Here is a 14,227-nt window from a genome sequence, read left to right as displayed (position 1 = left end):
GTGTGTGTGTGTGTGTGTGTGTGTGTGTGTGTGTGTGTGTGTGTGTGATAATACATCATTGAGCTCTATCCTAACTGGAGTGCGAACTCCCGTAGGAAGAAATAGAGGCGACGGCGGTCCGAGAGAAATGCAAAATGCTTGGTTCCGGTATTATCCTATAGCAAATTTATTTGTAGAGGGGGAACAAACGTACGCCGTAACATAACCTACCCGAGCATCGCTGACCATTGTCGAGTGAGTCACTTTCAGATTCTTTTCCGCATAAAATTGGATAAATACAATATAAATTGAATTGTGACAAATAACCAAATTTAGCTCTATACCAAGTTGTATATATTTGTATGATCTAAATTATGGTATGTAAATTATGTATATTATTTCATTATTATGTCATTATTATTAATGTTTTTATCGTTATATAAATAAAAAGGAAATAAAGTTCAAATCTGTACATAATTAATCTGTAAATAATTTCTAGAGTGCCGCGAAATTCAAACAAAGAGTCTGTTCTCCCTCCACACATAAATTTGCTATAGGATAGTACCGGTACACCGGAACCACTCATCTTGCATCTCTCTCGGACCAGCTTCTCTCTCGCAGTTCACACTCTAGTTAGGATAGAGCTCAATGTAATACATACACATATGACATATATATATTGTACTCTGTGCTCACTTGCGCCGCGAGTGGTAGAACTATTCATAACTTAAAGCTCGGGATTTTGATAACACTTCTACATTACACAGTTGGAACTCCTTATACAGTCTTCATGTTACCAACGAAGAAATTGTATTAAAAACTGCAAAGAAATTTAAAATGCAGTATCGAAATGAACTGAAGATGATAACGTCATTGCGGACATCGTTCTCTTTAAACGTCCTTAACTTCGTTAATTTTCCGAATATCCTTTGTGCAAATATACTTATAAAGGTCAACGCTTCCAGAAAATATAAAAACAAAAACGATATTTTGAAAGTTCTCAACTAGAATACCCGTTTAATAAACAAGATTCCAAACTCTTCTTTGCAAAATATTTTGTAATCCATAATTGTTAAGACCGATTAAATCGATTTTCCCTACAGTTATTCGTCGATTTCAGACGAGCATGCAACTTTTGAAAGTCGCTGATAAATCACGCTCTGTCGCAGGTGACCTCACTAATCGTCACGCAGAACCGAATTTCGCACTCGAGACGCGTATTTGGACCGGAAATGTGTCTCTAGGGATAGCTTTAAATAGTCACTTGAAATGGTGATATCCTTGTATGTATGTGTCGATAACGAGTGCCCATTGTTGATTTCGAATAAACGTTACAGACAGACTATTCTTGGCATTATCGTAACGTTATGTTCAGAATCGATTACGGATAAAATGTTCTTTATTCGCTTGGTATAAAGTTTCTTGGCATTCGATATGAGAATTGAATAATGAATTTTCGAAATGATCTATCTACTAATTAAGGAGTTTGATGCAATTGGGATAATATTTTAAATCCAAGCTTTATACAAATAAATATGTTTTAAATAAAAATATAATTTGTTTAGTAATGTTGAACAATACAGTTGCTCTTGATTTAATTATTTAATTATTTTGATCACCAGGTCGTGTGACATTCTTTAATATAAACAATCTTTTAACGTGTAAAATTCTTCTTTTTAAACATAAGCCAGAGTACGAAGTCAGTAGTGAAACATAAATAAAACACCAATTTGTCGTTCAGTCTATAAGAAACCACGTGTCGAATATGTATTCATATTAAGTAGCAAATGGTAAAAAGTAAAAATGATACCTATATCTTCATAAAATCATCATGGTAAAAATGAAAAATTGTTTTGAAGAATATTAAATCAACTACTTCTCACACAATCAATTTTTCAGATTACTCTCAATTATCCTCGCTATTAATCCCAGGATCGTGGCGTTTCTCGAAATCATTTCTCAATGTCGTCGAGAGTCGTACACCTCGTTATACTTGTAGAAGGACTTCGAACCGTTCTTTTTTTTTCCTCGCGTGCACCTTCTCTTTCTCCCATAACCGAAAGGCAGTGCCGCCTTAACACTAGGGCCCCTATCTGTACAACTTGCAGTGACACAAATATAATTAGTAGATATAAAATGATTTTTGGAAAAAAAATATAACCGTCTTCGAAAAAATATTAAAACTGCTCTAAAAAGTATAAAATAAATTCTATTTCCTTTATATTAAATTATATTGAATAATATATTAAATTTCTATTTCCTTTATATTTAATTATGTTAAATAACCTTTTTGTAGTCGGCGCAAAATTAAAAATATTTTATTCCTGCTTGAGTTAGTTTTTGGTGAGGGCGGCAATATTGAATGTTGTTAATGTGTACATGTATACTGACTACGTAGAAGTACTGTCTGAGAAGGTTTGATGTATTTGTTTTGGCGGCGGTGAGGAAGCAATATCTACACGGAAATACAGTCTGAGTAGGTTTGTCATAGTATTTAGTGGGGGCGACAATATTGAATAGTGTTAATGTATACATACATATATACTGTCTACGTGGAAATACTGTCTAAGAGGGTTTCATGTATTTCCGACAGACAGTTAAACTAAGTTTCGTAATTTTGAATGTAAGTAATTTTTAATTTTTCACCGACTACGAAAAGGTTATTTAACATAATTTAATATAAATGAAGTAGAAATTTAATATAAAGGCAATAGAAATTATTTCATACTTTTAAGCAATTATATCTAGAACTGGTGATTATTCATATCAATTAACTAGAAATTATTTCATACTTTTTAGTGTAGTTTTAATATTTTTTCGGAGAGGGTTATATTTTGTTTCGAAAAATTATTTTATTTCACCTTTTTTAGTGGCAATCTATAACCAATAGGTTTCATGCAGTAACAATAGTTATGAGAAATATACAGGGTGTCCCAAAAATGTTGGAGGTCCTTGATAGGGGCGGTTCGGGGGTGTGATGTAAAACAACTTTTTCCTTAGCGAAAATGTAGCATACCAGATACAGATTCATAAATATGAATATGAATAAATTCACATCACGCGGATTTGTGAATATGAATATGAATAAATTTGTGAATAAAAATATGAATAACTTGTTATTCACATTTGTATTCATAAATAGAGCGTTGTTCACGTTTTTAGTTATAATTAATTTTTCATTAAATAACGTTAATCACTTGCATTGTTTACTATCCCACACAGAATCGTTTTCACTTCAACCAAATGAGTAATTACAAAAATTATATAATTGAGAAGGGAAGTTGAAGAATAAACTTACTTAATTTTTGTACTTACTTTTGTCCAAGTACGCGAAATTGATTTTCTTCTCTCTGTATCATTATTTTTATTTGGTATTCTTACAACCAAAAGGTGTTAATGAAAGTGTGTCATTAATTCAGTATCCAAGGTACTTATACATATTCCAGAGTTTCGTATACGTGTTTATTAACACCGCTATAATGTTTTTTTATAATAATAACAACAATGATTGTTTTCTTTGCATAAATTACATAATTTTTGTAATTACCCATTTGGTTGGAGTGAAAACGATTCTGTGTATGATAGTAAACAATGTAAGTAAGTGATTAACCTTATTTAATGAAGAGTTAATTATAACTAAAAATGTGAACTACGCGCTATTTATTAATATTCATATTCACAAATCCGTGTGATGTGAATTTATTCATATTCATATTAATGAATACTTCCATTTCTGCTCGGGCTCTGATTGGTCGGGGGTTTCTGTCAATATCTCCTTAACGAAGCCTCGAACAACATTTTCGCTAAGAAATAATTGTTCCAAATCTTCCCCCCCCCTAACCCCCTTCAAGGACATCCAACATTTTTGAGACATCCTGTATAGTTGTAAATGGATCATCAGGAATACATGTGCAACTAAATGCGAAAGGATTAATCCCGTTTGGTAAATTCATTGTCGAGCTACACCAGAAAATAAGAATTTCGCAGCAACAATGGTTTTAAACCATGAAAGTGTCGGGAACATCACGAAATCATCTGTCATTAAATGCGGTAGGCTCCATTGCAATCGGTTAATTTTTTGCCGAGTTACATAAAAAAAATAGAAATTTTGCAGTAACAATTGTATAAACATTAAGAAAATCATAAATTTTTCCAAATAGGAGCACCATCAAATCAGCTGTCATTATATGTAGAAGGTTCCATCTCGATCGGTTAACTATTTGCCGAGTTACATACAAAAATAGGAATTTTGCAATAACAATAGTTATAAACAATACAAAAATTCATAAATTTTTGCAATCATCGCCGAAGCGTCTCCTACATGATCCAAAAGGTATAGTTTCAATTGGTCCACAAATCTCGGAGTAATCAAATTACATACATAGAAATAAAAAAAAACTGATTACAATTGAGAAACGATCTACTTTTTTTCGAAATCTGTTATCAATTCCGAAACGTTGGTTAAAAATGGGATCATTGCGAAAACCTGTCCGGCAGCAAGATGTAAGGGGTTTCATCGATTTCAAGCCGAACATACGTGAAATAGTACTCTTTTTGCAATAAAAAGTGATATAAAGTGGTACAAAACAAAACAGGGCCAAATGTTTTTTTATGGGATGAAGTGCCAGCGATGCCCTACCAGATGCAAGAAGTTTCAATTCAATTGGTCCATCCTTCTCGGAGTAAGAAGCAGTACAAAATTTTTCGGTTTTTTGCAAAAAAGAAAAACAAGTAAAAAATGACAAATCGCGAAATGTCTTGATAACGGGACCATCTGGGAAACATGCTCTACAAGATGCAAGAGGTTTCATCCCGACTGATCAAGTTATCTCGGCGTAATCGGGACACACATTAAAATATATGTGTATATACATGGTGTCCCAAAAATGTTGTAACACCTAGAAAGGGGTGATTCGGGAGATGATTTGAAACAACTTTTTCCTTAGCGAAAATGTTGCCCGAGGTTTCATTGAGGAGATATTAAGCGAAAACACTGACCAATCAGAGCGCGAGTATGCCGATGGAGCGCTCGCGGTAGCGTATGAGCGCGGCCGCCTACGCGTAGCTTACGCTTCATCGGGATACGCGCGCTCTGATTGGTCAGTGTTTTCGCTTAATATCTCCTTAACGAAACCTCGGACAACATTTTCGCTAAGGAAAAAGTTGTTTCAAATCACTCCCCGAACCACCCCTTTCAAGGTGTTCCAACATTTTTGGGACACCCTGTATATACATGTTGAATTGAGTAATCTCCTCCTTTTCGATGACGATTAAAAATGTAACGTATACTATTACTCTATGCAAGCATCACCACAAACATTTGTGAAGTTTCCTTGCGTAAAATTGCTTTGTAGTATGTTTGAAATCCATTATCTTCGGGATGTCATGCTTTATTCTGTATTGAAACGCACGTCGATGTAGTCTTGAAGTAACTAATTCTACTAGTAACTAATTCTACATAAGCTCACATTCATTCTCAAAATTGTATTTGTGCTACACGTTCGACGTAGGATAAACTAAGAGCCCCAGGCAAGTGCCCAGCGTGTCCGTAGATTAAGACGACCCTGCCGGAAGGTACAGAGCGTAGAGACGCCCGCGACGAAGGTGGTAATCGGCATACCAGCGCAGCGCATCGCATCGAGCCGACGCCGACGTCGACGCGAAGAGAGAAAACGGGTTAGCGTGACTCGTGAATAAAGAGAAACGCGTGCATTCGTGACCGACGGTGGGGATGCCGCGAAGAGAGACTAGCGACGACGACGGAATACCGGCGAGGAAGAAGGAGAGAACGTACCGCGTTACATTCCACGTGATCAGAGAGAAGGGCACGCCTCGGCCGTCGAGTCACGCGCTCGACCACGCGTTTACCCTTACCGACACGTGCACGCAATATGTCCGATCGGCCACTCCACGGAACAAAACTGGTTATTTTATGTACGGTGTGCAATGACATCTCCTGGACGTTGATCCGTTATGCACGTTGAATAGCGACACACGGTGGACTGTTTGTATTTGGAATTGGCGGGGAATTATTTTATTAGTTCTATGAAAGTAGGACTTGGAAACGATGTAACAAGGGCGGCCAAGGCGTCAAGCGTTGTTGAATAAAGTATTTAATCTGTAGATGAAAGAATAACTTTGTAGATTTTCTGTATACTATTCTATTGGCTTGATTCATAAGTAACTTCCGCCGTGAGAAACAAATAATCATTCTTCTGGGGAAGCCTGTGTAAGTAACAATTTTTAATTTGCCTACATGGAAACAAATGGTAGAGTCATTATATAATTAATTAAGATTTATTATGTAAGAATATATTTAGAAATAAATAGTGGGTTAAACACGGAAGTTACTTAAGAATCGTACCAATACTTTAAAATTCTTTTAATGTTGTTACTTTATCTTTTCAATCAGTTTCTGTTTTGTTATTGTAATTTAGCGAAATTTACTATTATAGCGCAAAGTAATATGAAAAACACAAAAAGTATACATAATATATGTATGTATATTGAATATAATGGAGTAATTGATATAATAATATAATATTTCGTCTTATATGAGTACACACACCATCTTTTTATATTTAGCATGTATTTGTCATATTAGTTTGTACCATAAATGCATAAAATCGGCAGTCCTCTCATTACACATTGTTATACGTAACTGATGAATTTTTGTTTTGTCTTCATCAGCATGACACATTATTTCTTGATCGATTACTTTATTGTCTTCATGTTTAGATCATCAAAATTATGAAGAAGGTGTTATTATACTTCTTTCACAGAGTAGAGAGTTCTCTTTAGCTACATTGAAGGCATTCTTCGAGTACGAAGAATATTCTTTCAAGTATTGCTTGCAGACTATGCCTCCTTTAACGAACTTACACCACTTTCATGCCGTGTGGTTGAAATGCAACTGTGGTTGCGTAATACCGCCTTTCCGCTGTATCGTTGCTCGAGAATTGTTGATACACGACTGCAGCAGGTGACTGGAGGTTAGGTGGGCAGGTTATGTATCCGTGAAGCTGAAATTATGGCATCCTTATGTAGCGATACATTGTACGCTCGTTTCTGTTGTATGTTTTAACAAAATTGTAAGCTTGACGTGAATGATGTGAATTTATAAGACGTCTCATTTTAAACAGTAATTGCGTCATCAATGTATTCCTTTGCATTATCTAGTAGAACATTTATGTACTTTCATGGATCATTAAAGTATCAGCCATCATGAAGAACATAACAGCTACTTTCACCAGTGGCAATCATTGATCGTATAGACTTAGAGAATTCATATACCGTCATGGCAGAGACAAAATTTAAGTAATACTCAATAAGAATATGTTCCAGTAAACATAAATAACCATGCAGTACACCTTGAATGTAATGCGCCAACGTAGTAAATAGAGTAGGAATCGTTAACGTGTGAATAGGTTTCATTAAAAAGAGTTATGAATAGACTGCGGAAGTTTATGCAAATGCATATTTTTATAGGAAATAGTTAAAAGAATGGGACCTAGACAGAAATTTGTTTTGAAATTAGAGTACAATAAAAATACATTTTTTATTTTGCATATTTTCCATATTTATGTTTAAAAATATATGCAATAATATATTGCTAGTTATGAATTACATTTAACAGTATAGAGAAGGAATTTAGGGGTTGTGAAACAATAACGACACCGATTTATAAAGATGATTATTTACTGCAAATTAGGATGCCCTGATACATTCACGAGTTCTTCTATAATATTGATTAAATAAAAAACAAAAGACAGTTGCATAACAGCTGCCTTTGTACATAATACAGTTGGTAGTGGAAATCAATAAGACTGCAATGTTATTTTAGCATATATGTATGTATGTATGTATTTCAACAAATAGGAAGTTAGCTTACAGTAGGTGGATTATTGTTGACTATAACGCGTGAAAAGTTTTTTCTTTTTTTTTTTAAATACGCCTCAGATCCTTGTGGATCCATTGGTACAGGACAACATTATTACATGATGTTTGTATATAGATATAATCCTAATTTATACATTTGAGTTACATGGTAGTTTGCACATTTGAGTTATATCTCTAGTTATATACAGTGATTTCTTATCTTAAGTGTGCTATATCTGCTTATGTTTAGGGAGTTGTATTTATTATACTGTATATCTTATGACTAAGTGTTCTTATTTACTACTTGACTTATAGTATTGAGATTATATTGTTGTTTGTGTTTATTATGTACATTATAGTTAGGAGATAGTATATAGTTTATAGGTTAATGTTGCATTCTTTGAGAAAGTCGTATATTAGTAAGAGTGCTTTGATGTTCGGTTCAGTAAGGAAGGCTGTAATATTGTATGGGGGATATGTGAGAAACCGTGGCGCAACATGCTGGATAGACTTGCGTACAATAAGGAAAGAAACATTCGTGGGATTTTCAGGTTCAAGTACGAAGTAGAGTTCCAAGTATGTGCTCCTTGAGAACGAGCAGACCTATCGGGATTTCTTCTCCTCGGGAGCACGGGCGCTATCCAGGGCGAGAAGGGAACGTCGTAACGGCTATAATTATGCGCCCGAGCGAGCGAATGTTCTAATTTGCCAAGGACAAACGAGCAGACATTTGAGCGAGACGTGATTTTCAAGCGATAATCGAGGGGAAGCACCTCGATGCGCCAGCGAAGCAATCACCGTGACGTAATTGCTTTAGCGTTGCCCTCTCGCGACCCTCGCGTACAACTTTTCTTTTTATCGCTCCGTTTCAGAACTGGGAGCACATCAATTTCATTTTGTCGCGTCGCTGCTAATTCAACGCTCCTCGTGTTTTTACGTAACGTTAATTTTGCGTTCGTGAAAAGAGGGAATTTTGCGTAAACGTCTCGCGGAGAAAGATGAAATATTCGTCAATGGAGTGCTAAATGTAGCCTCAGTGTACATACAGTGGGTGTAGAATGTATTCGTACACCGACCAATTTCTCAAAACACTTTTATGTGAAATTGTAGTTTCTTAACTTCTTGTTTTATCATCAATGATATTTTACACATTCTCGGAAGTCTCCAAGATAGATATAGTCCAAACAACATTTACTAGTTAATATAATTTGTGAAATCAATACAAAAATGCGAAAAGTGGGTAAAAGTATAGAAGCAATAAGTACATATTTGTACGATTCTTATGACGAACCATTTACAGTAAAGTTTATAACGTAAACACATTAGTTTATTGCTCCGTACGAATTAGAAAACATCCAAAAGGTCCTTTCTAATCTTTCTGTTTGCAATATGGTATTTCTAACGTTTATGTTATGATATTTATTTAAATGTTATAATACAACTGGGGATTTTATCCATTTATGATACAAACGAGTATGATAAATATTTGCTAAACATAAGCGAAAGGTATATGCACCTATGCAAGACGAAATATTAATTAATACAATAGAATATATTCTACACGCATTATATGTATATACAGGGTGGCCCACGCAATTGTTTCAAGTCATAGCTCCGTTATTATTGCATTTATGAAAAAATGCCAAAGGAGAAAGATAAATGGTTCGAAGAGCACTACATCTGTAGGCCTTTAAATTTTGTTTAGATGCAGCAGTGCATATGCAATTAACAATTGCATCATTTCTTTAAATAGAAATGCATTTTTTTTTACACAGATCGATTCTTCTGTTCATTCTACGTAAAAAATGATTAGGGTACCATGGCAAACAAATTATTTTCGAGATATTAAGTATTTTCGAGATACTTTTCGAGATATTTTCAAAAAATGTCTTTATTTAAGAAGATGCTCAAACACTTCTCCATTACATTCTAAACATTTCTGATAACGTTTCTTTTACTGTTTGCATAACTGCGTTTAAATTATCTGCATCACACAACACAAAAGTGGCGTACATATCTTGTTTATCACTGTTAATAAAATACATTTTCTTGTATTTAGTTAAATACAGTTACACTTTTTCAAACTCTTAGGTTTCGCACTCGAGCGACGATACGTGAATTGCTACTGAATGTTGAAATGCTTAATCGTACAAATCAGTTTCTGTTATGATAACAAGGTCGAAAGGGTGTTTACCTTTACAAGCGTGTTTACCTTACTAGTCATGAAGCGTTTGAGCATCTTCTTAAATAAAGACATTTTTTGAAAATATCTCGAAAAGTAATAATTTGTTTGCCATGGTACCCTAATCATTTTTTTACGTAGAATGAACAGAAGAATCGATCTGTGTAAAAAAAAATGCATTTCTATTTAAAGAAATGACGCAATTGTTAATTGCATATGCACTGTTGCATCTAAACAAAATTTAAAGGCCTACAGATGTAGTGCTCTTCGAACCATTTATCTTTCTCCTGTGGCATTTTTTCGTAAATACAACAATAACGGAGTTATAACTTGAAACAATGGCGTGGACCATCCTGTATAATATTATGTATGTTTTTTATAATAGTGTATATTATAAATGCATAAAATCTGAAGTACAATTATAATATTCATATTTGTGAATTAACTATGGCATAAAAAGTAATGAAATTGCTCGCAGTCTAGACTAAATTGCTTGGTCTCTGTTCATTATATCATGAGCAAGTTTTATTTGTTTAATTAAAAAATATGAAACGAAACGAAGAGAACTACTTTTGAGTATTTTGCTATTTAGTCCCTTTAAGGGATGACTTTGTCACATTCTCAACATTCTATACTTTCCATCAAATCTTCTACTATGAAAGTAATAGTAAAACACCCATATCTAAGTAAGGAGTGATTTTAATTAGTTACAATGACGTAGGTTTATATTTTTAATTATATTATATTATATTAATTATATTCACAGAACGCGACCAATAATTTGCCAATTTTTCATTTAACTTTTTAATTAGAGACTCTAAATACTCCCGAATGAGATCAACAAATCATCAGTAACGGTATTAAAGTATCACCGTTTACGACGTCGCTTGATTAACGAATATTGGTTTCAATAATTTCTTTTCAGCGGAACTTGAGCGAGAGGCGATCAAACGCGACACGGGTAGAACGTAATGGTGTACCAGATCAAAAATAACTGGCAGTTGCCACAGATTGCGTTTATTTTCACTCGAGCCGCGCAGAAAATAAGACACTTATTTTTGAATCGGTCGCGTTACGCGCGTGCTCCGTGCATACGTCAAGTTCGTAGCTGCTTTAACACGTTCACGCCGGCGCGTACCACCAGTGGCTCACATTCGCGAAACAGAAATACCAACCGCCGCACAGTGCGCTGAGTATATGAGAAATAAGGACAAAAATCAAATCAGTATTCAAAAATATTCTGCTTGATGGAAAAGGTAAAAAAGTAAATAAGTATGTCAAAACAATGAAGAAAAAGTTTATTACATAATATTGTACAAAAATCTTTGTTAAACAATGTTTAATTAATTAATTAATTTTAAAAGGATAACAGAGAAATTTAATAAATTTAATAAATAAATCAAAACTTTTGTTCTTCCGATTTATCTTTCTTTTAGAGGCTAAGTAGGGGTCATACATGATAAGCAAATTTTTCTTGACATCATGACATGTATCCTTTCTTGATATTTTGCGGGCGTGGTTCAATCTATTTTTCCTAAAAATTGTATGCATTGCTTCCAATGCTTCTTCGGATAATTGCCCTATGGGTACGTCGAAAGAATTTACATATTATGTCGATGCCGTGAATGAGAAGCTTATGCATAGTACTAGGCATGCAGTACCTGTCATATAAAATTTAATAAATTTACGTATACATTTACATTAGGAATATATTATTAAGCTAATAATAATTTAATAAAGGCTGTTTACTTGTAAATTATACAGGTTGTTAACAAATATGTGGGACATTTTTTCAGGATCAAGTCTTCATACCAGTATAAATCGAAAAGTGTGTTACCATTTTGCGATCTGAAGGGACCAGAGGAGCCAAACAGTTCACTTTCTCGGTAACGTGAAACATTCGATTGGTATCTAATCTGATTTATATACATCCAGTAATAGTTTCAAGTTATTGCATCGTTTCATCGAGCCTTCTACACTCTGACAAGCCAGTTTCATTTTTAGTTACCCAGATGGCTCCACGTATGGACTAGGCCCGCATGAAATTTCGGAAAACGATCGTTATAATTGGTACAGATGGGCAAAACCCTAGACTTTGAATAAATTTGAAGTTTGCCGATGTGTTTGTCTCGTTTCCTTCTTTGCAAAATGTTCAAAGGAGGAAACGAGACAAACATATCGGCAAACTTCAGATTTATTCGAAGCCTAGGATTTTGCCCATCTCTGATAATTGGAATGCGATAAAGAATGGATTAAGAAAGATTAAGAAATAAGATTAAGAAAGACTAGTCCTAAGAATCCAGATTTAAACTATTAATCACCCAAAAACTGAAAAAATTAACCTGGGAAAACCATGTGGCGTCCAAAGTTTCTGGGAACCTTGTGGCAACATAAGGCAACCATAGTGAAACTAAGTGTAATGAAGGAAAATGCCAAAGAAAGTGTCCTCTCATCGGGTATGGGGGGAACAGACAGAGATAATCTCAAAATGAAAATAAAGAGCAGTGACATAAGCAACTACAGCGGAAAAGTAAAAAAAATCTTACAAACAGAGAAAAAGGATTTATTTGCAGATAATATAGAAAAAGGGATCTGTGTACCTTGTACCTTGAAAGTCATAAGGGTACAGCAGTAGTATAGTGTCCAAAATTTCCATAAAACCACCAATATTTTGACGAATTTTTTAAAAATATTATTAATTTTACTACTTTTTTCTCATCTACAATTATATTTAATTGACACTAATCATAAATCTACGAGTATATGCTCGGAAATATTTACCTTTTGGGTGTGTTTACATTTTTTGCTGTACGAAGCGAAATATAAGTGCAAAATTTCTATAAGGCCACTTAGTTTGTGCTTAGATTCTGAGTAAATAAGTCCAGCTAGACACAATAAAGGAAGTAAAACTCCAATAAAAAAGTAAGTATATGTGTAAAAATTGATCTGTAAATTTATTGAAATCGTAATATTTTATATTTTAATTTCTTACTAGTAAAATGCCACGAGGATAATTGTTAACCAGTGAAGAAAAGGCATCCTTTGACGCTTATAGGGATATGGGATGTTCTAATCGCATAATTTCAAAGAAAATTAACCGATCACGTACCGTTGTAAATAATTACGTAAATTTAGGAAAAAATTATGGCAAAAATCATCCCAAAGGGGGAAATTAAAACCTGACTAAGAGACAGCATTCATTATTAATGAGATCTGCATCAAGAGAATTGAGAAGTGCAGCACAACTTTGCGTTGAATTAAATTTGCCAATAACTACAAGACGCATACAACAAATTTGAAAAAATTCTAAACGTTTCCACTGGACAAAAATGGTGCAGAAACCAGCACTCAAAGCCGAACACAAACAGGCTCGTCTTAATATTGCAAAAATACACATGTCCTGGTCCAAAGAATGGGAATTTGTTATTTGTACTGATGAAAAGAAATTCAATTTAGACAGGCCAGATGGTCTTAAATATTACTGGCATGATTTAAGGAAAGAAAAAGACATAACAATGAGTTGCAACTTTGGTGGTGGTACATTAATAATCTGTGCTGCATTTAAAGCTGACGCCAAGATACCAATCTGTCGCATTACTCCTAAAATGAATTCTGAAAAATATACAGAATTATTAGACACAATTTTAATACCATTTATTGAAGATATTGGACACTATAACTTCATTTATCAACACGACAACGCTGCCATTCATACATCAAATTACACGAAGCAGTGGTCTGGTCAAAAAAATATCAGGATTTTGACATGACCAGCTTGTTCCCCAGATTTAAACCCAATAGAAAATGTTTGGGGGATACTCGCGAGGAAAGTTTATGTTAATATGTTAATGAATTATGGAACGCGGTGAACGAAGCATGGGCATCTATTCAAGAAGGCACACTTCAGAGTTTGATTTCGTCAATGCCCCATCGTATTTTCGAAGTTATTCGAAGAAATGGCAGTTCTACTAATTATTAATGAAGAAATAAAAAAGATCTTACTGTTAATTTTGAACCTACTTATTTAAAAAATATATGACTTTATAGAAATTTCGCAGTTTGTTTTATATAAAATTATATATTTACGTTTATTTCTTTAAATAAATATTATTTCTATTATTTCAATGTATGTATATATATGTGTGTGTGTGTGTGTGTGTGTGTGTGTGTGTGTGTGTGTGTGTGTGT

The 14,227-nt window shown here is 34.1% G+C and overlaps 2 long non-coding RNA genes across 3 annotated transcripts in view; one reads left to right on the top strand and one right to left on the bottom strand.

The window, feature by feature from the left end:
- LOC128872866 (uncharacterized) overlaps window positions 1–5,554 on the bottom strand; it is a 6,640-nt gene extending 1,086 nt beyond the window's left edge. The window contains exon 1 of the long non-coding RNA XR_008456270.1: window positions 5,448–5,554. This is a non-coding gene — a long non-coding RNA (uncharacterized LOC128872866). The remainder of the gene's footprint in view (window positions 1–5,447) is intronic.
- Window positions 5,555–11,174: 5,620 nt separating this feature from the next.
- LOC128872865 (uncharacterized) lies at window positions 11,175–14,210 on the top strand. 2 transcript variants are annotated; one of them, XR_008456269.1, is made up of 5 exons: window positions 11,185–11,295; window positions 11,476–11,625; window positions 11,836–11,925; window positions 12,044–12,961; window positions 13,035–14,210. It is a non-coding gene; the product is annotated as an uncharacterized LOC128872865 (long non-coding RNA). The 2 variants fall into 2 exon arrangements; XR_008456268.1 differs by lacking the exon at window positions 11,476–11,625 and having other exon boundaries at window positions 11,175–11,295.
- Window positions 14,211–14,227: the final 17 nt, after the last annotated feature.

The sequence above is a fragment of the Hylaeus volcanicus genome, chromosome 2 (assembly GCF_026283585.1).
Source record: "Hylaeus volcanicus isolate JK05 chromosome 2, UHH_iyHylVolc1.0_haploid, whole genome shotgun sequence".
In the NCBI taxonomy this organism is placed as follows: domain Eukaryota; kingdom Metazoa; phylum Arthropoda; class Insecta; order Hymenoptera; family Colletidae; genus Hylaeus; species Hylaeus volcanicus.
This window is presented reverse-complemented; position numbering and strand designations above follow the sequence as displayed.